Source organism: Canis lupus, chromosome 12 (genome assembly GCF_003254725.2).
Source record: "Canis lupus dingo isolate Sandy chromosome 12, ASM325472v2, whole genome shotgun sequence".
NCBI classification, from domain to species: Eukaryota; Metazoa; Chordata; class Mammalia; order Carnivora; family Canidae; genus Canis; species Canis lupus.
The window spans coordinates 19,965,614-19,991,758 of record NC_064254.1 but is presented as its reverse complement, the minus strand read 5'-3'; positions in this window follow the sequence as shown (position 1 = coordinate 19,991,758).

The following is a 26,145-nucleotide window of genomic DNA, read 5'->3' as shown; positions in this document are numbered from 1 at the left end:
AATATATAGAAAGAAAAGTTCTGCCTGCCACAAGTCATCATTCTAAGGAAATTGCTTCATGTAGGATGTGCCCATAAAATAAAAAGATATCTGAAGGAAGAAAAGATAATCAGAATATTTTGCCTATGTGTTGCCAAATACAACTTTATTTCTACTACTGTATCCAGATGGGCTAATTTTTTCACTTTGCATTTGAAAATATGGACAGTATGTGAACATGGCCTTAGACTTAGACTTACAGAATGAAAAATGGAAACAATTCAGAGAGCTTATCCAATCAGTAGGCATTCTTGAAAACTTGTCTGAATATCTATGCTTTATCTAAACACATTCAGAAAGAGAGATGTTATAACTGCCTTTGAAATTTATCCTTATTTCTAACCAAACTCCTCACATATGTAAATTCAATTAATTTGTTTTGTTTTATCTTTAAGGAATATCTTCCAAGTTAACGAGAACGCTTCTGCTTGCAGACTATCTTGCTCACCAAAACCACATCCATCTTCCTTAATCATTGCTCTAATCAAAGCATTTTTTTAAAAATGTGAAGCTATTATAGGATAGATGAAGTCTGGACTTCTCTGTCATACATCAAGATCTTCCACCTGAGGGACCGTCCTTCTTGTCCAGCTCTGTTCTTTTTAATTCTTAGCGCTGCCTCTGTCTGGTCATTTTCTGTCTTGCAAACATAGAGCTCCCATTCTTTCAGCAAGTCTTTGCTCCTGTAATTTATTTCTGAAGAAACTAGACAACCTCTCACTTTTGAATAGTATGTGGCTAAATGGTTTGAAAAGTGAGCAGTTATAAATGTTTAAACATTTGCTAGTAGTTCATTATGGAAGAGAAGAGTTGAGAGGGTAAATGACAGAGTTTAGGGATGATAGTCATCTGTTTACACATGAGCTGGGAACTGTGTGTCTTTCTCAGACCAGGACATGGGAAAGATGGGAGGTTCCAAGACAGGGATTCTTAATTTACGGTCCTTGGATTTCTAGGACAGGATTCAGAGACCTGGGAACTTACAAAATTACAAGGAAAGATTTATGTGTATGTGCATGTATTTCAGGGGGGAGGATCCATAACTTTCATTAGGAGAAACAGGACATTTGATGAGAAGCAGCTTTGGTTAGGGATTTGACCGGCCAAAGGGATGTAGGATGAAGCTGGGACTGAGCACTGCCAGGATGAAACTCGTCACCTTGTACCACACCGGGTGATGAAGTCTTTGCTTGGATACTGGAGAGAAACTCAAGGGGCAGGAACCAAGGGTCACTAGACTACACCTGTCATCAGCGCTGGCCAGGAGGAATCTGTACAAAATGATCTTAGAACCTCCTGAGTGTCAGAGTGCCCAAGATTAGGCTGAGACTAGAAAAGGGTTTTTTCTTAGTTCCAGAAGTCAGAGATTAGGCAACCACAATTTAGGCTGGTTTAGAGCACTGATTTTGAAGGCAGGATGGAAAATCTGGTTGGAGGAAGCAGGGGGCCATATGGAACATGCTTGTGAGATTAAGAATTGAATTCTGGAAAAAATGGAGATCCTTTTTAACAGGGCCACCCACAATGGTTTCAGGTGGGAGTATCCTTGTAGGTGGAAAGAAGAGTAACTTCTATGTATGTAGACCATTTTGTCGATTAAGAGATTTGTGATGAGGGTTTAGCTATCCAAGTTTCCTATTATCTTATATGTTCAACATTTTTTCTGTGTTCACATTATGTTTATTGTAATTCCTCCTTTCAGTGTTTTGTAAGACTTTGAAGTTGTGAATCTAAGCTGTTTTGAAGAACCAGAAACTTAGGAAAGTGATAAGGTTTTGTGGGGCGGATGAGAGGTACTATCTTATCTGGGCAATGGAAAACATGTGGTGCAGTTAGGAGACCCCTCTTCCTGCAGCTTCCCTCCATGTATGCCACGTGGGTCCCCCACTTACAGCTTTCCCACCCCCAGATACCCACCTGTTGCCTAACTGTCCTTCTGTCATATTTAAATCCATGAGGCTGCAACTCCTTACTGAATTTCTGGCAAATCTCTTGTTTTCTCTTCCTAGAGCAGTGGTTCGTCATCATAAAATAGATTGGGGAGATTTTACAAAATAAACCCTTACCACAGAGTCCAACTGAGGACACATATTGTGTGTATCACTTGTTAAAAAAATGATTTGACATTTATATGTCTGTAGTTTATTTTCCCTAATAATGCCCTGAGTACTCACAGCGTTGTTGGAGGCAGACACATGGGTTCAAATCCTGGCTTTTTACTCTGTGCTATTTAATATGAGGTATGCAAGCTTGCTAAACCATGGTTCTTCATCTATAATTGATTAAGTGCTAATAGATGGTAATGTGACAATCACATTATAAGCATTTAAAAATATTAGGTACTGGGGTACCTGGGTGGCTCAGTAAGTTAGGCGTCTGACTTCTGCTCAGTCATGATCCCAGGGTCCTGGGATCGAGCCCTTCATGGGGCTTCCTGCTGAGTGTGTATGTGGGTGTCTGCTTCTCCCTCTGCCCCTTCCCTCTGCTGGTGCTCTCACTCTTTCTCTCTCAAATGAATAAAAACAAACAAACAACAACAACAACAAAAAAAAACCTTTAAAAATGCTGAATACTAAGAAGAATTGAGTTGGTAATATATTTAAGGGTAGAAAGAATATACTTAATATACCTGAAACAATGTATTCTAAATTTGCTATCTACTAAATATAAAAAAAGGAAGGCTTTTTTTTTTCCCTCAAAGAGATACTTCAGAAATAAATGAATCTAAATGAACTAAGTGGAATTCTCTGGCAAATTAGATCCTGTGTTAGACTTATAAGGTATAAGAGGAGAATGGCTAACAGGTTTCAGGCAATTAAGCCCAAATTAGGGCAAGAAGAAGCATTTAAAGTTTCTTTGTTAAGAAACACTATTAAAATTAATAAGGGAAGAAGGATCCATGGTTTATATCTCCTAGCAGGAAGATCAAGTGTTGCTGAGTTAACAAAATAGGTTAATACTATAACTTAAACTGCCAGATTACAACAGCAGTTCATCTTTGAAGGTTAGTGAACTAACTGGATCAGTTAAGATGATTTTATGACCTATTTTCTAAGGAAATAAAGTTTCAAGTTTACTTACAGAAACTATGCAAATGAAAGAGATCATAGCTCAATAATGACAAACTGAGAGAATGAGAAAGGTAAAAAGATTGTAATTTCCCTACAAAAAGATTTTCCGACCAAAGTTAAAAATTTGACAATCCAATCTCCACGAGAAAGAAAAAGATATACATTGATGAAGTTAGCAGATGGTTTAGAAGCTCTCAAGACTTCTGAATATAAGAAAAACAGCATGTAATGGGAAAGATATATTGAATAATAAGAATCTAATGATTCTGAATTTATGTTTCTAACAAAATAGCAATTAAAAAGACAGCTTGGAAAACACATCAAAGATAAATGCTGGAAATGTAGGGAGGAATGAAATTTAATCGAAATTACGTCTTCCCTGTTAGAACAATAAAGATTTTATGATTCGTGTCTAATAGAAATTGAAATATTTACTTGATATCAATACAAATGGAAAGGAAAAATGGTCAGAAGATACAATATTTTGCCTAAAACTAAGAATCTGTTATAGAAATGGATGTAACTGTGTGCTTTGTTCTTCAGATGCCTTTTTTTTTTTTTTTTAGATTTATTTGTTTATTCATGAGGGACACACAGAGAGAGGCAGAGATACAGACAGAGGGAGAAGCAGGCTCCTTGCAGGGAGCCTGATGCAGAACTCGATCCCAGACCCTGGGATCATGCTCTGAGCCAAAGGCAGATGCTCAACCACTGAGCCACCCAGGCGTCCCTTTCAGATGCCGTTGATGTAATATTTTGCAGAGTACCAGCATTTTAGCACAACACAGGAGAAAACAATCCTCTTTCTTTCCTATGACACATTAGGAAGCACCAGGTACTCTTATATGTCCTTCGGGCATCTGAGCGAAGGACTGCCAGGCCCCAGAGCCTGGGTTTACCCAAGGCATTCATGGTCATCAGAATACATGCTTCCATAATAATAAGAATCTTCTGAGATGGGGGAGGAATCCTCTTGGAAAGCCATACCCATCTTTGTTACTCTCTTGTAGCTGCTGAAGAGTGAAAACTTTGTTGCAGATGTGCTTGATTAGGTACATGGCTCTTAGGTGCGATGCTGTAGGAGGGATCCTGAAGGGGGCTGGCGATGGAGGAAAACCAATACAGTTGAGTTTTCTTCAGTGAGATTCACTCCACATTTGAGTGAGTCTTGAGGATCAGAGTGGAGATTGAAAAGTCACATGGGTGAGTGAAACCTTCTTGTTGTCCACAGAGAAAGGAGTCTGAATGTGCAAAGCGCCCGACACCACAGCCTGAGGCTGCCTATGCATTTAGGGAGACTGGAGGCAGATTTTCAAAGGATTGTCTGGTCATGACATTTCTGTCACCAGGCAGTCACGGTAGTGTTTGGAATGATGTTGTTGGAGGTAAATTTCTTCGCCTATAAGTTTTGCCCAGTCTCTGAAATTCTTTTATTAAAACAAGTGATATTAGGGGTGCCTAGGTGGCTCAGTCAGTTAAGGGGCTGCCTTCATGATCTCCGGGTCCTGGGATCCAGCCCCACATGGGGCTCGTTGCTCAGCAAGGAGTCTGCTTCTCCCTCTCCTCCCTGATTGAGCACACTCTCTCTCAAATAAATAGATAAAATCTTTTTAAAAAGTGATGTTAAATTAAACACATGGTGGTGGGTGCTCCTTTCAAAGAGACTTTCTTGATACTCCAAGGGCACCTAAGGAGCCAGGAGAGAAAGCCTGGGGGTAAGGGTAAGATGAGGGAAGGTGCAGAGACAGTATTGAAAAGGTAAAGGATAAATTTTCCTGCTCCTTGGTTGGTTCTGAGACCTGTCTTTTGTATTCCCAATTATTGGGGTTGCAGGCTTGAATTAGGCACTCCATGACCTGTAGTTACTCTTTCTTTCTTTTTTTTTTTGTTTTTGCAGTGACTATGTATGTATATATGTATTTATTTATTTAGCTACTCTTTCAAGGTCAGCTGATTATAATCCTGAAAATCTTTAGTCACATGCCCATACCTATTGTTACTAGCTTGGAAGAACATTAAAACAAATAATACTTCTATGTGCATTTTGAAAAACTGGAACTGGCAGAAAAATATTCATGTGAACAAAAAATTCACCAATCACCCCATCAGCTCACAAAAGCATCACAGCATTCACATCTCTTTATGTCTATCATCATATGTAGCTGAAATTAGTCTGGATATACAATTTTATATCTGACATTTTAAAAGATTAAAATTTAAAATTGTATGATATAGGTTTCCCCATATGATTAAATATCTTCGTGAATATTTTAGTGAGTGCCTAAAATTTCTTTTTGTGGCTATACCATAATTTAATATTTCCATATTATTGCATAATTAGACTATTTCTAGTATTCTGCTATAATAACACGATGAACATCTCTGCATATAAATCTTTGTCTCCACTTTAGATTATTTTCTTAGGATTCTAAAAGTGAAATTGATAGAGTATAAACATTTTTGGAAATCATGTTACATATTCAACTTACTTCCTGAACACCTGGGTTCCAATTTCTATTACTACTACCAAGGAGAGTACACACTATTTAATTTATTGAATGAATTGAATTGAATCCTTCCTGGCACTTTATCATAAGCAATCCACACTAAAAGAGAAAAAGCATAACATTAATAACAGTACATTTCTAGCTAATTGATACAGAAAGAATTGCATTTAGCTATTATGATTGACATTTCCTTGAAGACTAGTATACAGGGAAAATTTCCTTACATTTATTAGTCCTGATTTTTGCTCTTCTGGGAATTATCAGATGCTTTCCTGGGTCCAAATATTTATGGAAGGAACTGATATCTGGTGCTGTTTGGAGGAAGGGTAGCATTTGTAATTTGTATGTGGGAGACTGGCTCTTCTTCAACTTGCTGTTAGTAAAGAAAGTCTCTAAAATGGGCTTGGTCGCAAATGGATATCTCAGAGATCTTCAAAATCTATTAGAATCCCCAATGATAGCAAATCCTTGGGACATAGTGCTTACTTTGTCCCAAGGATGTTCTAATTGACCCACTAACTCCTTCCAATCACTCTCATGGGTAGATAGTATTATTAGATAGTATTATTATGATCATCCCTATTTTTCAGGTGAGAAAAATAAAGAATAGAGTGGCTAAACAATGTGCTGGAAATCACACCACTAGTTGACCACATGACTGAGTGTTGAACCCAACAGTCTGCACCCAGAGTCTAATTTCTTCATCACTATTCTGCTTTGGCTTGCCAAGCATGTCAGAAAGATCTCCCAGACAAGATGTGTGATCCTGTTCTAAGCCTTCTTGGCATCCAATGTTTCTTTTCCCTACTTTGTACTAAATTAAATATGATCTATGCAGTGTTTTCTTAAATGTCTCTTCTGCCAGAAATTAAGCACCCTGAGGGCAGGAAGCTTTTCAGTCTTATTAACATCCTATCCCTAGCATCTATCATGTGCTTATGTACGGTATATAGGCCCAAAATATTTTCTAGATGAATGAATGAATGGTGTCAAGTGTCATCTTTCGGTGGATCTTTGGCTAGGGATTGGGTTAATATCTGTGTGTGGTCAGATAATGAGGATGTGTGTGTTGGGGGGGAGAGAGCTGTGTGAGCACCCAAGTGGATGAGTGTACATACTTTGTCACTTTGTCACTCCACTGGGTGAAGGTCTTGTGCTGGTTTTTCCACTTTCTGTCCATGTTCTCCTCCTTCACTGCCAAGGGCATCTCCAAAATGTTATTTTGCTGTATTCGCAATTGTGGACCTGCTTTTCTCTGGCCTGGAGAAGGATGGATTCTGATAAGTTGGTTTAATCATGAAAGATTACAATATCAACAGATCTTAGTAAGCATCTAGCCCACCTGGAATGAGGAAGCAGGTATGTCACTACAGAATTTGGTGGCGGTGCCTAGGGTGGCTCAGTTGGTTAAGTGTCTGACTTCAGCTCAGGTCATGATCTCAGGGTCCTGGGATCAAGTCCCATATCAGGCTCTGTGCTCAGCAGAGAGTCTGCTTCTCCCTCTCTCTCTGTGCCTCCCTCCCCCCAAAGACCTCTGCTGGTGCATTCTCCTTCTGTCAAATAAATACAATCTTAAAAAAAAAAAAAAGAATTTGGTGAAGGCTAAGGCTAGTTTATGAGCTTCCTGATGTCTGACTCCCTAGTCAGTGCTCTTTTTACTGTAACACATGGATTTAAGTAGTTGTGCTAACAAATTTAAGCTGATTTTTGTGACTTGTTCTAATTCAAGCTTAAGCAATTCACACATTATAAGCACAAGTGTGTAGTACCTGGAGTGTAAGGGGTCAAATTCTCTGTCTCAGACTCTGTTGATGATGGGATGGTGATTCTGAATGTAACCTCCAGGGATCCTTTAGACCAGTATTGTGCCATAGAGAGCATATGAGGCACATGTGTAATTTGAAAATGTTTTTAAAGTAAATAGAAATAGGTAAAATGAATTTTAATAATAAAAAATGATTAAGCCCAATACATGTAGAACATTATAATTTCAACATGCAATAATATAAAATTAATAGGGGCGCTTGGGTGGCTCAGTGGTTGAGTGTCTGACTTCAGCTCAAGGTGTGATCCTTGAGTCTCGGGATGGAGTCCCGCGTCTGGCTCCTTGTATGGAGCCTGCTTCTCCTCCCTCTGCCTATGTCTCTGCCTCTCTTTCTCTATGTCTCTCAAGAATAAATAAATAAAATATTAAAAAAAATTAATTAGCAAGAAATTAGAAAAGACAATACTTGCCAACACGTACACACTACAATACAATGTCTTATGGAATATAGCAGTTAAAGGGAAATGCAGTTCTACCAAAACAATAAATCAGAGTTTAACAGAGAAGTATTGTACACTGCTTCAATTTTTAAATTTAAGTTTTAATTAAAATTAAGTAAACATAAAATTCAGCCCCTCAGTCCTATTAGCCACATTTCAAGTGCTGAATAACCATGCATAGCTAGTGGTTACTGTATTGGAGAGCATGGCTTTTTAGAGCTCCACGAGAAAGGACTTTGTGGCAACAGATGGCTCTTGCTATTTCCTTGGGGGCTCGTGTGATCTGAAGATATCCCAGGGGTTCTGGGCAATCTGTGGTTCATTCTCAGAATGATGGCTTCAGAGAGTTGATATTAATTCCTGAGTGCTCTTTGATGGGGTTGGAGATCTGTGTTTTAGTTTGTGTTGGTCTTTTGGGGGTCTCTCCAAACTTACATTAGAGAATCCTCCAATATAGCTTGTTCTTCCTAGACAATGGAGCCTAGTAACAACTCCTTAAAAGTCAAATTTCTGGAGCCAAATCCTGGCTATGCAATTTACTGGATATATGCCTTCAGGCATGTGACCTGATTGGTCTTCTACCTCAGTCTTTTCGTCTGTAAAATGGGGATTGTGATAGTACTATATTATGGGGGTTATTATGAAGAGCAAATGCATTTATACATGTTAAGTATTTATGAGTGTGCTTGGCACATACTAAGATCTTGGGAGGTGTTAGCTATCATTATTTTTAATCATAAGCTACATGCAGTCTCTGAAATCCAAGATTTAGCAGGTGCTGTTCCTTCTGTTGTAAACACTCCACCCTAATAAAGCTTTCTATCCTTTAGTTCCCAATTTAGATTTTACTTCTCTTAGTTTTTGAGGGTCAGCCCAGGTGGCTCAGTGGTTTAGCGCCACCTTCAGCCCAGGGTGTGATACTGGAGACCTGGGATCGAGTCCCACGTCTGGCTCCCTGCATGGGGCCTGCTTCTCCCTCTGCCTGTGTCTCTGCCTCTCTCTCTCTGCTTCTCTCGTGAATAAATAAATAAAATCTTAAAAAAAAATAAATGTTTTTGAGGAAGGTAGTATCATTTCCATTTCATAAACCAGTAAACGAAAGATAAGCTAGGTGAAATAAATTTTTTAAGGACAGCCAGATAGCAAATGGCAAACCCAAAATTTTAACTGGACTTGTCTGATTCTGAGCTCATATTTTCAATGGATGGTCTGGTGTACTCCATGAGTTGTACGCTCCAGTGGAACCTTGGACTTGTTAGCCTAGAATTCCTCATGTCTGGCCCAAGGGCTCAGGAGGCTAATTTGTATACCAGCTCTCTGGAGCAAACTTCGTGGCTCCTTCTCTCTTACTCTCTTGAGTTCTACTAGTAGCCACTGACCCCATAATTTAGGCTGGAAGGACTGAGCAAAATCTGGATTCACTCAATTCATTGGGTTTAATCAGATTCATACAACCCTCTGTTCTATATAAACTCTACTTTCAATGCTTCAATTAAAAGACAAATGGGGCTAGAAGCTGCTTTCTTTTCGATGCTTGGGATCTTATTTTGTAAACAACTGCTCCTATTGCCTTGGACACAGCTTATTCACTGTGATAATCTGTGAATTGTATGTATAGTTCTAAGTATTTATTAGCATTATTCCCTAAGCGTAAATTGTATGTATAGTTTCTAAATATTTATTAGCACTATTCCCTCAAAATGCATATTATTAGAGTGTGTTCTATGTTTAAACCTTTGTTATCTGGACACACTTTAGAGTAGAAGCTCTAGAGAGAAAAGGACATTGTCCTACTCTTTGGCAAAGCTTTACAAACATATGTCTGTAATTAGGCATGAAGGGGTGTTCTTTCTGATATTACAAATGGAGGAAGAATTAATCACTTTGTTGTCCAAACTGTACTTCCTATTATCAACTGCTATCATCTGGTGGCAAATTTTTTAAAAAAATTCTTTTTATTTTTATTTTTTGTATATTTTTATTGGAGTTTGATTTGCCAACATATAGTATAACACCCAGTACTCATCCTGTCAAGTGCCCCCTCAGTGCCTGTCACCCAGTCACCCCAACCCCCCACCCACCTCCCTTTCCACCACCTTTTGTTTGTTTCCCTGAGTTAGGAGTCTCTCATGCTCTGTCACCCTCACTGATATTTCCCACTCATTTTCTCTCCTTTCCCCTTTATTCCCTTTCACTATTTTTTTATATTCCCCAAAAGAATAAGACCATATAATGTTTGTCCTTCTCCAGTTGTCTTATTTCACTCAGCACATTACCCTCCAGTTCCAGCCATGTTGAAGCAAATAGTGGGTATTTGTCATTTCTAATGCTGAGTAATATTCCATTGTGTGTGTGTGTGTGTGTGTGTGTGTGTGTATATATATATATATATATATATATATATATATATATATGCCACATCTTTAACCATTCATCTTTGATGGACACTAAGGCTTCTTGCACCGTTTGGCTATTGTGGACATTGCTGCTATAAACATTGGGGTGCAGGTGTCCTGCCATTTCAATGCATCTGTATCTTTGGGGTGAATCCCCAGTAGTGCAATTGCTGTGTCATAGTGCAGGTCTATTTTTAACTCTTTGAGGAACCTCTACACAGTTTTCCAGAGTGGCTGCACCAGTTCACATTCCCACCAATAGTGCAAGAGGGTTCCCCTTTCTCCACATCCTCTCCAACATTTGTTGTTTCCTGTCTTGTTAATTTTCCCCATTCTCACTGGAGTGAGGTGGCATCTCCTTGTGGTTTTGATCTGTATTTCCCTGATGGCAAGCGATGAGGAGCATTTTCTCATGTGCTTGTTGGCCATGTCTATGTCTTCTTCTGTGAGATTTCTGTTCATGTCTTTTGCCCATTTCATGATTGGATTGTTTGTTTCTTTGCTGTTGAGTTTAATAAGTTCTTTATAGATCTTGGATACTAGCCCTTTATCTGATAGGTCATTTGCAAATATCTTCTCCCATTCTGTAGGTTGTCTTTTGGTTTTGTTGACTGTTTCTTTTGCTGTGCAGAAGCTTTTTATCTTGATGAAGTCCCAATAGTTCATTTTTGCTTTTGTTTCTCTTGCCTTCATAGATGTATCTTGCAAGAAGTTACTGTGGCCAAGTTCAAAAAGGGTGTTGCCTGTGTTCTCCTCTAGGATTTTGATGGATTCTTGTCTCACATTTAGATCTTTCATCCATTTGGAGTTTATCTTTGTGTCTGGTGTCAGAGAATGGTCTAGTTTCATTCTTCTGCATGTGGATGTCCAATTTTCCCAGCACCATTTATTGAAGAGACAGTCTTTTTTTCCAGTGGATAGTCTTTCCTCCTTTGTTGAATATTAGTTGACCATAGAGTTGAGAGCCCATTTCTGGAATCTCTATTCTGTTCCATTGATCTATGTGTCTATTTCTTGCCAGTACCGCACTGTCTTGATGATCACAGCTTTGTAGTACAACCTGAAATCCAGCATTGTGATGCCCCTGGCTCTGGTTTTCTTTTTCAATATTCCCCTGGCTATTTGGGGTCTTTTCTGATTCCACACAAATCTTAAGATGATTTGTTCTAACTCTCTGAAGAAAGTCCATGGTATTTTGATAGAGATTGCATTAAATGTGTAAATTGCCCTGGGTAGCATTGACATTTTCACAATATTAATTCTTCTAATCCATGAGCATGGAATATTTTTCCATCTCTTTGTGTCTTCCTCAATTTCTTTCAGAAGTGTTCTGTAGTTTTTAGGGTATAGTCCTTTATCTCTTGGGTAGGTTTATTCCTAGGTATCTTATGCTTTTGGGTGCAATTGTAAATGATATTGACTCCTTAATTTCTCTTTCTTCAGTTTCATTGTTAATGTATGGAAATTCAACTGATTTCTGGGCTTTGGTTTTGTATCCTGCCACACTGCCGAATTGCTTATGAGTTCTTGCAATCTTGAGGTGGAGTCTTTTGGGTTTTCTATGTACAGTATCATGTCATCTGCAAAGAGGGAGAGTTTGACTTCTCTGCCAATTTGAATGCCTTTTATTTCTTTCTGTTGCCTGACTGCTGAGGCTAGGACTTCTAGCACTATGTTGAATAGCAGTGGTGAGAGTGGACATCCCTGTCTTGTTCCTGATCTTAGGGGAAAGGCTCCCAGTGTTTCCCCATTGAGAATGATATTTGCTGTGGGCTTTTTATAGATGGATTTTAAGATGCTGAGGATTGTTCCCTGTATCCCTATACTCTGAAGAGTTTTGATCAGAAATGGATGCTGTATTTTGTCAAATGCTTTCTCTGCATCTATTAAGAGGATCATATGGTTCTTGTTTTTTCTCTTGTTGATATGATCTATCATGTTGATTGCTTTACGAGTGTTCAACCAGCCCTGCATCTGGGGGATAAATCCCACTTGGTCATAGTGAATACTCTTCTTAATGTACTGTTGGATCCTATTGGCTAGTATCTTGTTGAGAATTTTTGCATCTGTGTTTATCAGGGATACTGGTCTATAATTCTCCTTTTTGGTGGGGTCTTTTTCTGGTTTTGGAATTAAGGTGATGCTGGCCCCATAGAACGAGTTTGGAAGTATTCTGTCCCTTTCAATCTTTCAGAACAGCTTTAGTAGAATAGGTATTGTTTCTTCTTTAAACATTTGATAGAATTTCCCTGGGAAGCCGTCTGGTCCTGGACTTTGTGTTTTGGGAGGTTTTGGATGACTGCTTCAATTTTCTCCCTGGTTATTGGCCTGTTCAGGTTTTCTATATCTTCTTGTTCCAGTTTTGGTAGTTTGTGGTTTTCCAGAAATGTGTCCATTTCTTCTAGATTGCCCAATTTATGGGTGTATAGCTGCTCATAATGTTTTTAAAATCATTTGTATTTCCTTGGTATGGTTGTGATCTCTCCTTTTTCATTCGTGATTTTATTAATTTGAGTCTTTTCTCTTTTGTTTTTAATAAGGCTGGCTAATGGTTTATCTCTCTTTTTAACTCTTTCAAAGAACCAACTCCTGGTTTTGTTGATCTGCTCTACAGTTCTTCTGGTCTCTATTTCATTGAGTTCTGCTTGAATCTTTATTAACTCTCTTCTTCTGTTGGGTGTAGGTTTTATTTGCTGTTTTTTCTCCCATTCCTTTAAGTGCAAGGTTAGCTTGTGTATTTGAGTTTTATCCAATTTTTTGAGGGATGCTTGTATTGTGATGTATTTCACTCAGGACTGCTTTTGCTGTATCCCAAAGATTTTGAGTGGTTGTATCTTCCTTCTCATTAGTTTCCATGAATCTTTTTAATTCTTCTCTAATTTCCTGGTTGACCCTTTCATCTTTTAGTGGGATGCTCTTTAACCTCCATGTGATTGCATCTGGTGGCAAATTTGAGGAATAGCAGAAACCTTCAGTAAGTAATTCCATAGTAATTTTCTCTTTTCATGTTCAGCAAAGTGTATTGAGTGTGGTCATGTGTTTGCCTATAGTATATGATCAAATGAAGCATTTTTTGACAAAGCTAGCACTTATCATAAATTAACACCTTCAATCATTTTTCTTCAGGTTATAATAATAACCGATATTTAATGAAAGTGTATTAGACACCAAGACCTGTTTTAAGTGCTTTTCATGTATTATCTTATTTATTATTCATGAGACATCTGTCAGGTGGATATCATTATTCATTTTATCACATTGTGGCATCCACAGGTTGACTAATTTGTCTACTCACACTGCTGATAAGTGATAGAGCTGGAACAGTAACCAAGAGATCTGTTTTCTGTATGCATGCTCTTAACCACTACTTTACAATAGATGCATAAACTAAGATGGCCAGGGAGGGAGAAGATACTGGAAGTAGGAGATTTGGGTGTGAATTTTAGCTCCACTGTTACCTTGTTAATAATAATTGCTTGGTCCAAAAATGATTTACCTCAACAACATCTGACCTTGGTCTTATTTCCCTTCTCTGGGTCCCATTTTATTTTCTATAAAATCTTGGAAGTGGACGGGATCATTGGTTTTCAAGCTGGTATTTGTGATGTGCTGGTGGTTCCACATGTGATGAGACCAGTGGGAGGGGGATGAGAAGGAAGGGAGTGCTTGGCTGGTGGGATTGGGACCCTCATTCCTACCACTTTTGCCTCCACTTCTGTTACATAGTAGCCTTTTAATTAAAGTTTTGGTTCTAAAAAGACGTTATACTTATGAGAAAATTTAGAAACTACATGCCCCAAGTCTTTTGGGAACTCTCAGAAATACCTGGTAGAGAGAACATGGCCAGACAATTGTGGAGAGAGTCATTGAAACAAAGTTCTACTGATCTTCAGGAGAGAAACAACAGAAACTCCATTTTCATGTGGATTCTTCCAGCCCAGCATTCTGAGATATTGTTGCTTCTCTGGAATATTAAGAATGTATATTTATAATATGCTCAAAATATTATAAAGAGCTTTGTCTATGGAGAGAACCTAGTTCTATATTTGGAATAGGAAACAGGTTTAAAGGCAAAACTTTTACATGAAGACCTTTTAAAACTTTCTCTTTGCAGTGTGTGGGGTGCAGGCTTTAATTCAATAGAAGAGAAGAAACAAAGCAAATCATGTACTATTTGTCTTAATGTTTTTGGCAATTTTTTGCCTACCAAAATGCATTAATAATTATAGACATATTTATATCATTAAAATTTTTAGACATATGTTTCTTATTTTATGTAGTATTTCCTCAGTTATGCTAGACTTTGGTTGCTGATAAAGTCTGAGAGTTTTGGTCCTAGGTGTAGATTTTATGTCACTGTTGAAATCTGTGCACATTCTTACCACAGTACCTAGTGCATAGTAGGTGCCCATTAACTATTGAAGGAATATTGCTGGCTTTGCATGAAGGAACATGCTAGATTGGAAGCTACACAATTTAATTCTTTGGCTTTTGGGCCTACTGAATATTTATTGGCTTATAAAATTGATTTTTTTCCCATTTACTGCTTTCCCCAATTTTATAGATCTGGAACTGATGCCAGGGAAATGGCATTGTTTCAGAATGTTATGGGAAGTTGGTTAAAGAGAATCAAAACTTAGGTTTTCCTAATGCCTCTATGTCAACTTTCCAAAAATCAATTTCCTGAAAGTCATTCATCAATTGATCAGTGCACCACATTTACTTGCTTTTAAATATTCAGTTTTGAGTGACCTACTTTCATAACTTTGTTTTAAGGGTTCTTAAATTTGCTCTGGCCCCAGTTCTTGCTGCTGCAGTTGATTGACATGGAGTAGAAAGAGGTGGAAGATGAATGGAGATGTTGGAGGGCAGGGGTGGTAGTGGTAGTGGTGGTGGTAGTGGGCTCAGTCATTGACAAAAGAATGTAAGGAATCTTTACTTTCAAGAGTATATTAATGTTTCTTTGTGAATGTATTTTCTTTTCCCCTTCTTTGGAAAAATAGGATCATAGGATTCTCAAATTATTAAACATTCTCATTAAATTGTCTCAAAACCTCTCTCTCTCCCTCTTTCATTTTATTCACACTTCTCATCTTCCCCCATGCCATCCAAGGCAAGCATTAAAATGAGCTTAATTTATATCTTTTTGCTTTTGTGTTCTTGTAGCATGGGTGTTGTTTGTGCATGTGTATTTTTCAGTTACCCAAATGATATTATGTTGTAAATTTCATTCAGTTTCTTACCAGCCCACTCAGGATTCCATCATAAAAGGCATTCAAATTATTACTAGCACCCTTTGACCAGTGTTTCTGACCTGATGGTGCACCTGTTCCACATTTCACCCAGCTCCTCTCTCAGTGATGGGTGCCAGGTTGCAGTCAACTCTCCTCTGCCTACCACTGCAATAATAATACCCTTGAACATGTGCTTCTACAGATTCTGGGTGGGAATTTCTTTAGGCTCTATGTCTAGGAGTGGAAACTCTGCATCATCAGGTGTGGTTGTATCAGTTTTACTGAGACTTGCCAGAACTCTCCTCAGCCTTTATTTCTTTCAGAACACAAGGGTTTCTCTGTGCAGATCCAAATGTTTTGCAAATCTAGTATGTGTTAAGTCATATCTCATGGTTTCCATTAACACTTCTGTGATTACTAATAACTTTGAACATCTCTTTTGAGGTTTGTTAACTTTTTAATTTTTTTGTTTTATTGCTGAGCGGTGGAATTTCTTGTATACTATAAATATTAGTTGTTTAGCCTTTGCAATACTTGTTTTATAGTTTGCAAAGCACTTCTGTGAATTTTTCTATTCGTTAATATTTCTGTGGAGTTCCTTACTGAACAGAAATCAGTAATTTTGATGTAATTTGATTCATTCCCCCCTTTTTAATTTTCTGTTTGAGACTTTAAGAAGCGCTTCCTCACACCTAGGTATCAGAGTGTTACTCTGTATTTTCTTCTATTGACTTTAGAACTTTACTTTTAGCAGGTGAGTTTTTAATCTACCTGGAGTCTACCTACCAATTGTATTTCTTTCTATAAAATGATCTGTTTTCTCTACATAATCTTCTTAATAATCCACCTTTTTCCATTCAATATGGGAGCTATTTTGATAGCTATTAAGTTTTCCTATGCAGAGGTGTGCCTCTGAGTTCTCCAACTGTTTCATTGGCTTATTTCTCTTTTTGCATAAATACTACACTGAACTAACTTATGGTTGTGGCTTTCTGATAAGTACTTTCTTTTCCTTTTTCAGCTTCGTTGAGATATCATTGTCAGATAACATTGTGTAAATTTAAGGTGCACAACATGATGTTTGATACATGTATATATTGTGAAATAGTAGCAAAACAAGGTTAACAATTTCATCACATAGTTAACTTTTTTTTTGTGGTGAGAACACTTAAGATTTATCCTATTAGCAACTTTCAAGTATATGATATAGTATTATTAACTATAGTCATCATGTTGTACATTAGATCCCTGGAACCTATTCTCTTATAACTGAAACTATGTACCCCTAGACCAACATCGCCCTGTTCACCCCATCCCCACTCCCTGGCAGGCATCAATCTACTCTCTGTTTCAGTGAGTTTGGTCTGGTAGGCCTTAATATCTAGCAGGGCAAGATATGTACCTGTTTTTTAAGTTGACTTAACTTGCAATTAATAATTATTCTTTCATTATTTTTGGACTAAATGCAGTTGGTTCCTAAAAAAATAATAAGTAATGCACCCCAATGTTTATATCAGATTTATAAACAATTGCAAAAATATGGAAAGAGCTCAGATGTCCATCAACAGATGGATGGATAAAGAAAATATGCTATGTATATACAATGGAATATTATTCAGCCATCAAAAAATGAAATCTTACCATTTGCAATGATGTGGATGGAACTAGAGGGTATTATGCTAAGCAAAATAAGTCAATCGGAGAAAGACAATTATATGATTTCACTCATAATGTGGAATTTAAGGAGCAAAACAGATGATCATAGGGGAAGGGAAGGAAAAATAAAATAAGAAGAAATCAGAGAGGGAGACAAACCAGAAGAGACTCTTAACTATAGGCAACAAATAGGGTTGCTGGAGGGGAGAAGAGTGGGGAACTGGGGTAACTGGTGATGGACATAAAAGAGGGCACTTGAAGTAATGAGCACTGGGTGTTATATGCAAATAATGAATCGCTAAACTCTACCTCTGAAATGAAAAAAAAATTTTTTTTGACTTGAAAAAAAATAAGTGATCCAAACTTTATTTGAGATTACATTAAATGTGTAGATTAATGGGAAGAAGAGATCTCTATATGATATCACCCATATGGGTCAAGAGCAAAGAATGCATCTCTACTTATTGAAATCATTCTCAATGTTTTTTTACTGAGCTCTTAATTTTTCAGAAATAAAACATTTCAGTTAAGAGAGTAGTTTTATTGTAACACCAAATGGTGTCTTATTTCTAAAACATATTTTGCAGCTATGGCTGATGTTGAAAAATTCTGTTGCTTTTCTTCTTCTTTTTAAATCTTATATCCTGCTACCCTGCTGAACACTTTTTTTCTTTTCTAATAGCTGGCCTGTTGATTCTGTTAGTATTTATAGAGGTGGGTAATCATATTATCTGCAAATACTCACAGGTTTATCTCTTCCTTTCCAATTCTTAAACCTCTCCTTCACTCTTTTTTTTTTTAAGATTTTATTTATTTAATCATGAGAGAGAGAGAGAGAGAGGCAGAGACATAGAGGGAGAAGCAGGCTCCATGCAGGGAGCTGGATGTTGGACTTGATCCTGGTACCACAGGATCATGCTCTGAGCCAAAGGCAGATGCTCAACTGCTGTGCCACCCAGGCATCCATCTCCTTCACCCTTCTATGTCATCTGGGACCACCAATGCCATGTTTGACTGTAGTGGTATGGAGGAGTTTCTTTACCTTGTTCCTTATCTTAAAAGAAATGGAACAAAGTTTCTCCTTAAAGTATTTGGAAGAGGTAAATAATTGTTTTTAGGTGTATAACTTTTACCAAGTTAAAATATAACCTAGTTTGTTAAGAATTGTTTAAAAGTTATGAATAGTTGATGAAATCTGCCAAATGCCCTTTCTGCACCTATTGGGATAATTAGATAGTTTTGCTTTTTTACTGTATTTTGTAGTAAATTATATTGATAGATTTTTAAAATGTTGGACTATGCTTGCATTCCTTTGGAGAGGGAGGAAATGTACCTGTTCATAATATATTATTATTGTTTTATTACTCTTTAGATTTGCTTAGCTGATATTTTACCCAGGATTATCACGATTATGACCATTATCCATAGTCATAAATGAAAATAATAGAATTTTATTTATATCATTCATAAACAGCTTCAGAGTCAAGATTATACTAGTTTCATACAATGAACTGGAAAACATTTGCTTTTTTTTTTTTTTTTACTTTCTGGGCAACTTTAAATTAAATATTAATTCTGTTTTGTGCTGTTCATCTGGAGAGGCTTTGGCCTTTTGGGTGTTCTTAGACCTCCATTTACATTTACTTAATACTTTCTTATTTCATGACTATATTTATCACAAATATGCTTATAAGAAAAATGTATTCATAGGAAGAAAATACTCCTTGGATATTTTTTTCCTTTGGAGATTTTTGTAAACAGTTGGCATGTAGATATTGGTGAAATGGCCTGTTTCTTTTCTTAGCCTTCTATTGAGATACACATTTTTTTGTACATTGAAAACCGTTCTGTTATTATTTTAAGGAAAACAATACTAAAAAGTAGTACTTTTCAATAAATCTGAGAATGCAGGTTCTATGGTATTCATGTATTAACATGAGATGGAGGGAAAGATTTCCCCACTGGATTCTGGTGAGTCAGATGAGGTTGAACTCCAATGGTGCCCTGGCTCTTTAAGGAATTTCTTTCAGCAGATTTCTTTCTATCAAGCAAATACATATGATACCTTAAGCAATAGCACTAATGATTGAAAAGTTAAGCTATTTAGTTTGTTGAATTTTGTTGTATTTCTGCCTGGCTTTGGCTGCAAGGATGCTCCTGGTCAAGTTCAATGCCTGATTGTAGTGCACGTCTTTTCCTGGTTTGGGTTACTTTCTTCATGTACGTGTTTCAGATCATGTGCTCTCCTCTGACTTTATCTTGAACTGCCCCAGAACCTTTCAGACTACCTAAATCTCAAGTACCTGCTTTTTTTTTTTTTTAAAGAGATTTTATTTATTTATTTGAGAGAGGGAGAGAGCACAAAGGGAGAGTGAGAGGGAAAAGCAGACTCCCTGTGGAGCAGAGAACCCGATGCGAGGCTCGGTCCCAGGACCCTGAGATCATGGTCCCACCTGAAGGCAAATGCTTAACTGACCAAGCCACCCAGGAACCCCACAAGTATCTGATTTTGTAATTTCATCATCTTTAAATGGAGATAAAGACACCTATATTGTTGTGAGGCTTAATGAAACTATGGAAGAAATGAGAACCCCCAAGCTGAGGGGCAGATGCAGGGCAACCCCTTGGGGCTCACTTACTTCTTAAATGACTCACTTCCATACACTAGCCTCTGGGAAGGAGCACAAATTCCTGTCTCAGAAGAATTATGAATCACTACATCATGGGCTTTTAGAGTCAAAAAACCCAAAAACCCAAACTACAAAACTGAAGGTTGAACTCTATGTGTTCATTGGGAGAAGTAGGAATGGCATAAATGATAGGAACCATATGTCCCTGTTGGGGGCCGTGGAAGTAATGGATGCCCTTAAGAGGCTCCAGCTAATGCTCACCTCAGCTCTCACCCCCAAGGACACTTTTGGTTTTTCCCAGTCTAGCCTTATTTGTCCTCCTTCTCCTTTAGCTGATTAGAGGGAAGAGTTTCTGGCTCAGCTTCACTATTTCAGCCAGTTGGAAGCTTGGGGATGTCCCCGCACATCACTGCAAGGCTGAGGACTGGATGGGAACCCTGGGGGTGATGCTCAGACTGTGACCTGTTAGGGCATGTGGAATTGAGGCGGAGGCCTCCAGACAGCCAGGGAAACACAATGGGAAAGATGCAGGGGGTGAGCAAGACAAGTGAGAGGAGATAATAGGGTAATAGAAAGATCTAAAGTGAGTAATGTCTAGGGCAGTTTTTAGTGTTTATTCCTCACGCTGGGTTTTTCTTTTCTGAATGTCTGCTTCCATGGTTCCCCTGATCCATTTCCCTAGAGATCTTTCTGAAATCCTTTTCCATCAAGAAGGACTTCTGTGGATCAAGTAGAAACACATTACATTGTTGGAATTTGAGAATTGGTGTTTGAGAAGATATTATTGCTTCTGGCCTAGAAACCCATGTGCAGCGAGGTATTTGGAAGATCTACAGTTCGAGAACACAGTGTCTGTTCTCAATATTTAAAAATATATCCCTTTCAGGGCGCCTGGGAGGCACAGTCAGTTAAGCATCTGACCCTTGATTTTGGCTCAGATCATGATCTCAAGGTCATGAGATTGAGCCCTGTGTGGGGCTTTACACTGAGTGTGAGGCTTGCTTGAGATTCTCTCTCAGTCCTTTCCCTTTGCCCCTCCTCCCTGCTCATTCTCTCTCTCTCTCTAAAATGAATAAATAAATCTTAAAAAACCTGTCCCTTTCTTTTTCTCCAATTTCTTCTCTATCCTTCTTTCTTCACTCTTCTGCACCTCAATTCACACCCTCCTGCCCTCACCCCCTCCTCCCATGTATGTCCATGGTGATGAATAAAGCACATTGATCAGATTCAACAGAGAGTGACTGAAGGCACCATTTGCCACTTGGAAAGGCTGGGAGCCAAAGGAATGTCTGTAACACAAGAAGCATTTTTTTTTTTTTTTTTTAAGGATTCTCTTTCTCTTCCCATCTCTGGGCTTTATTTCTCTACCCTATATATGTGTGTGTATGGGTGTGTTTGTGTGTGTGTATGTGTTGGAGGGGTTCTATTGCCACAGGCAGTGGAAAAAGTTTCTCTTTGTTGTAGAGTGTGTTTTATTTTGGCATATGCCCTTAGCCACCATGCACATTCCAGTTTGGACAAGTGAGGCAGAACAGTGGTCACTCTGGCTAACATGCTTTACTGAGTGCCCTTGGTTGGGGGGTGAGGTGTTTTAAAGTTCAGCAAAGGCAGTCAACAGGTGGCTGTTTTTCCAGGATGCATTTTTCCAGTTCTCTAAAATGCCCACAGTTACTACCTCAGGAAGAGGATGTGGAGGCTGGGGGGAGGGCAGGGGGGAGTGCGGGGAGGATCAGAAAGGAGACAGAGGTCTTGAGGACCATCACATATGTTCAACAGCTGAGTCTGGCAGGGTCAGGCAGTAACAAGGATGTCACTCTGAGCTTAGGTCACTGGGTAGAAGTCTTCTGACCAGTAGTCTGTCTCCATAAAACCTAAAAAATAAAGGAAATGGGGCACCTGGGTGGCTCAGAGGTTGAGCATCTGCCTTCAGCTCAGGTCGTGGTCCTGGGGTCCTGGAATTGAGTCCCACATTGGGCTCCCTGCAGGAAGCCTGCTTCTCTCTCTGCTTATGTCTCTGCCTTTCTCTGTGACTGTCATGAATAAATAAATAAAATCTTTAAAAATAAATAAAGAGAAAAAAGTGTGCAAATTCCCTTAGAGGATACCACTCTACAGACTTCAGTTGCTGTCAAACAACATTGGGGTTTCTTCCTTCAGGTACCTTCTGAGGTCCTGGGCCCTAATTCCACTTTTGGATATGTTGACTGAAGGAGTATTTTTAAAAACCATTGTGATGTGGCCCCTGACAATTCCAATGAGAACAGAGAAAGGAGCTTTGAACCTTTAGCATTTTTAAAAAAAATAAAAACATAAATTACAAGTAACCTGCCTACATCACCTTAATTACATCCTTCTTCTCTGAATGACCCCATAGGGGTGGATACAAGTCTGGGATTGGAGGAAGTTCAGGGATGGGGTGTGGTAAGGCTCAGGGAGGGGTGAGTGTGGCTATATATATAATTTGGTAACAAGGAAAAGTCAAACATTTATTTAATTTTATTTATTTATTTATTTATTTTTAATTTATTTTTTATTGGTGTTCAATTTACTAACATACAGAATAACCCCCAGTGCCCGTCACCCATTCACTCCCACCCCCCGCCCTCCTCCCCTTCCACCACCCCTAGTTCGTTTCCCAGAGTTAGCAGTCTTTACGTTCTGTCTCCCTTTCTGATATTTCCCACACATTTCTTCTCCCTTCCCTTATATTCCCTTTCACTATTATTTATATTCCCCAAATGAATGAGACCATATAATGTTTGTCCTTTTCTGATTGACTTACTTCACTCAGCATAATACCCTCCAGTTCTATCCACGTTGAAGCAAATGGTGGGTATTTGTCATTTCTAATAGCTGAGTAATATTCCATTGTATACATAGACCACATCTTCTTTATCCATTCATCTTTCGTTGGACACCGAGGCTCCTTCCACAGTTTGGCTATCGTGGCCATTGCTGCTATAAACATCGGGGTGCAGGTGTCCCGGCGTTTCATTGCATCTGTATCTTTGGGGTAAATCCCCAACAGTGCAATTGCTGGGTCGTAGGGCAGGTCTAATTTTAACTGTTTGAGGAACCTCCACACAGTTTTCCAGAGTGGCTGCACCAGTTCACATTCCCACCAACAGTGTAAGAGGGTTCCCTTTTCTCCACATCTTCTCCAACATTTGTTGTTTCCTGCCTTGTTAATTTTCCCCATTCTCACTGGTGTGAGGTGGTATCTCATTGTGGTTTTGATTTGTATTTCCCTGATGGCAAGTGCTGTGCGGCCCGGGAGCGCGAATCCAACATTTATTTAATTTTTAAAAATAAAAACAATTTTTAAAGAGTCATGAAACAGTGTAAGTGTCCAAACATGACTAGGCCTTGGGAATAAAGGGGTCCAGGACAGCTGCTCCAAAGTGACCATAGTAAAATGTGAGGTACTCAGGATAACATGAGAAATTTTAAAGGGCAACATTCAAGATGCATAAAGTTATTTCTCTCACACTGATCTTTTTTTTCTCCTCAAGAACTATAAGAAAACAGAAATTACTTTGCATGCCTGCTAACAGAAAAAGCCCATGGAAGTATTTAAATCTGGGAGGAAGAAACTACTTGGGCATGGCCCCCTGGGACAAGCCATGGGATATCAGGAAGTTCAGGATGCAAATACATGTGCTTCTGTATTTTCTAAGTGTGCTCTCCTTAGAATACCTTTTATTTATAACAGTATGCTTTTCTGTGAAAAGAACAAGAATTCCTAATGTTTTAGTGGAAAATTCTATAAGTATGTGAGACTTCCTTATTAGCTCTCTATGAAGAAAAGACCAAAAATTTGGAGGGTGGGGGTTGAATGGAAATGTGGCTACTATTGATTTCCCCAGAGAAAAACTTGAGAAGAAATGAGTTTACACAGTAGGGGGGATTTTAGGGGAATATAATGAAGAGTTTTCAGCAGTAACTTTCCTTCAAGAATGTATGAAGCTTCTTTCCTTAGGTTGTAGGATGGTCGTCTCGGCAGGGTCCACATTAGGCCACAGAGAGCCCTCTTCAGTGACCCCCACCACCTTCTCCCAGGTCCCTCTGCCTGCAGCGATTCCAGGGGTACTCCAAGTGCTGGAGTCATGTCCCAATTAAGCCCTGCCCTTTGAGGAGCCATCAGGCTTTGCCCTACATAATGGTTATGTTTGTAGCAAGGATGGCCTGATCTGACTCACAGAACATTCCCAAATTTCATTTCCAAAGACCTATCTCCAATGACCCATGTTTTTGTCCAAACAGTATTTTCGATTGCTTTAGATGTGGATACCTATGTTGGAAAAGAAGCTGGGGATACCACAGAGCACTACCGTTTTTCATGTAAAGCTTTAAATATCTAAACTTTGTACACGTGTGCCTTTGAGAAAAATTTAAGAAGTATTTACAAAAATCTCTGCTGCTTTTTGTTATATAAGTAATACATGCTCATTGGGCAAAATTAAGAAAATTTAGAGAACTACTCTCGAGATGCACCATCTAGAATTAGTTACCATTGAAACTTCTTTGTAGATGCTTTCATATTTTTCTCAACACACACATAGATGTATTTTTTTTTAAACAAAATTGGATCAGGTTATTTTGCTTTGGTCACTTAACCATATTTATTTTGTTTACAAGTGAAAGAATTTCAGTAGTAAGTGCCGTAATAGGGATACAGGATATAGGGACTGGGCTTTGGGAATAAATGGGTCTAGGACATAAATGCCTCTGGGACTCTATATCTCTTCTCATTATGTTTTTTCAAATGCAATTGGTTTATTCTTCTCTCTTAGTGAATGCTGGGAGGGACATACTAGGACTAGTTATGGAGCTTTCTTTACATCTTCCCAAGTTAGCTCTACAAGGAACTATATCCCTTTTTTACAGACCACAGTCCAAATTCCCACAAAAGGCCTCCCTGGGATTGCCTAACTGTGTGTAAGAGCTCACCAGGATTACTTAGCTGTGTGTAGTCATGAAAGGTTTTTGTAGAAAACTGGTGAGTGGAGTGGAAGAAGAATGTTAAGGAGAATTTTAAGGAGAAGGAAGAGGGTCTGAGCTGTTAACAGAGGCAGGGAGGGTTTGGGACAGGGAAATAATAGCATCCTCAATGCATATGTGTTGATAAATTATACTCTAGAGAGTATCACCAATACTCACTCCCCACTGCAGTGTATGAGCTGCCTGTTGGCCAGCAGTCTTGCCAAGGATGGAAATTATCATCTAAAGGAAGGCCTTGATGAATTTTATCTAATGGGATCATCCTGTTCTGAATCTCTTCAAGATACGTAATAGCCCCAGCACTATTTTCTATCAACTCCTGTGGGAAAGAGCGCCTTCAGCACTTTCCATGCTATCATTATTTTCTTCTTAGAGATTACGCTTGCCGGATGTGGGGGGTGGGATCCATTTTGAAAGTGAGCCAGAGTTGTCAGTTGTGACCACCGTGATGTCATGTGCTGCCTCTTCCTGGCACAGGAATGATAAATATACAGGAACATTCATGAAGGGACACAGGCTTCATGTAAGTACAGCTAGAGCAAAACCACATGCCCCACTGGGTGGCCTAACCTAGATTTCTGCCCTGAAAAGGGGCTGTGGCAAAATGAGCAAGAGCAAACCTGGGGCATGATGCCCCAACTCTTGTGACTGAACTGAATTCCTTACCTAATGCAGAGTTCAGTCTTGTGACACTGCCGAGCAAAGTCATCACGAACATTCAAACTTAGCAGAAAATATCCATGTTCTGATGGGTTTTGCCTTTCTTTTTTAGTGGCTAGCAGAAGCAGAGATGCATTTCCTCTTCTAGTTTTATGAACATCATACAGAAACTTGCATTGAAGTTGTATTCTTGGGGCCAAATACATGGGGCCAAGAATGGAATCTTGGATTTGGAGGCAGGCTGTGGCTGGAACTGCTTTCACGCTGTGGGAAGGTCAAGGTCAAGGGATATTGGGATCGACATATTTACCCCGTGTCTTCTGACCCTTGTCAGAAGTCCTATGACCTGCAATAGGTACATAGCTGCTTCCTAAATCACCCAGTAGGAGGGGGTTTTCAAGTCGAGTTGCGTGTGGGTTGCTTCTTCCTAACATAGAGGAAGACGTTATTTATCTTAGACTTACATGGTCCTGTCTAGTTTCATCAGGTATTTTGGCCATAAAATCCCCAATTTGAAAGTGGCCTTTTCTCCTACCATGTGCACCTGCCATCCTTTAATCTTTAGTGACATGACTTCTGCTCTCCCAGAGGTAGAAGGTCTTGTCAAGTCCATCTAGTTTTTGACTATGTCATATTTGTTTTCACATCATTTAACCCTTCTGTTCTTCTGGATATCTGCTTCAGAG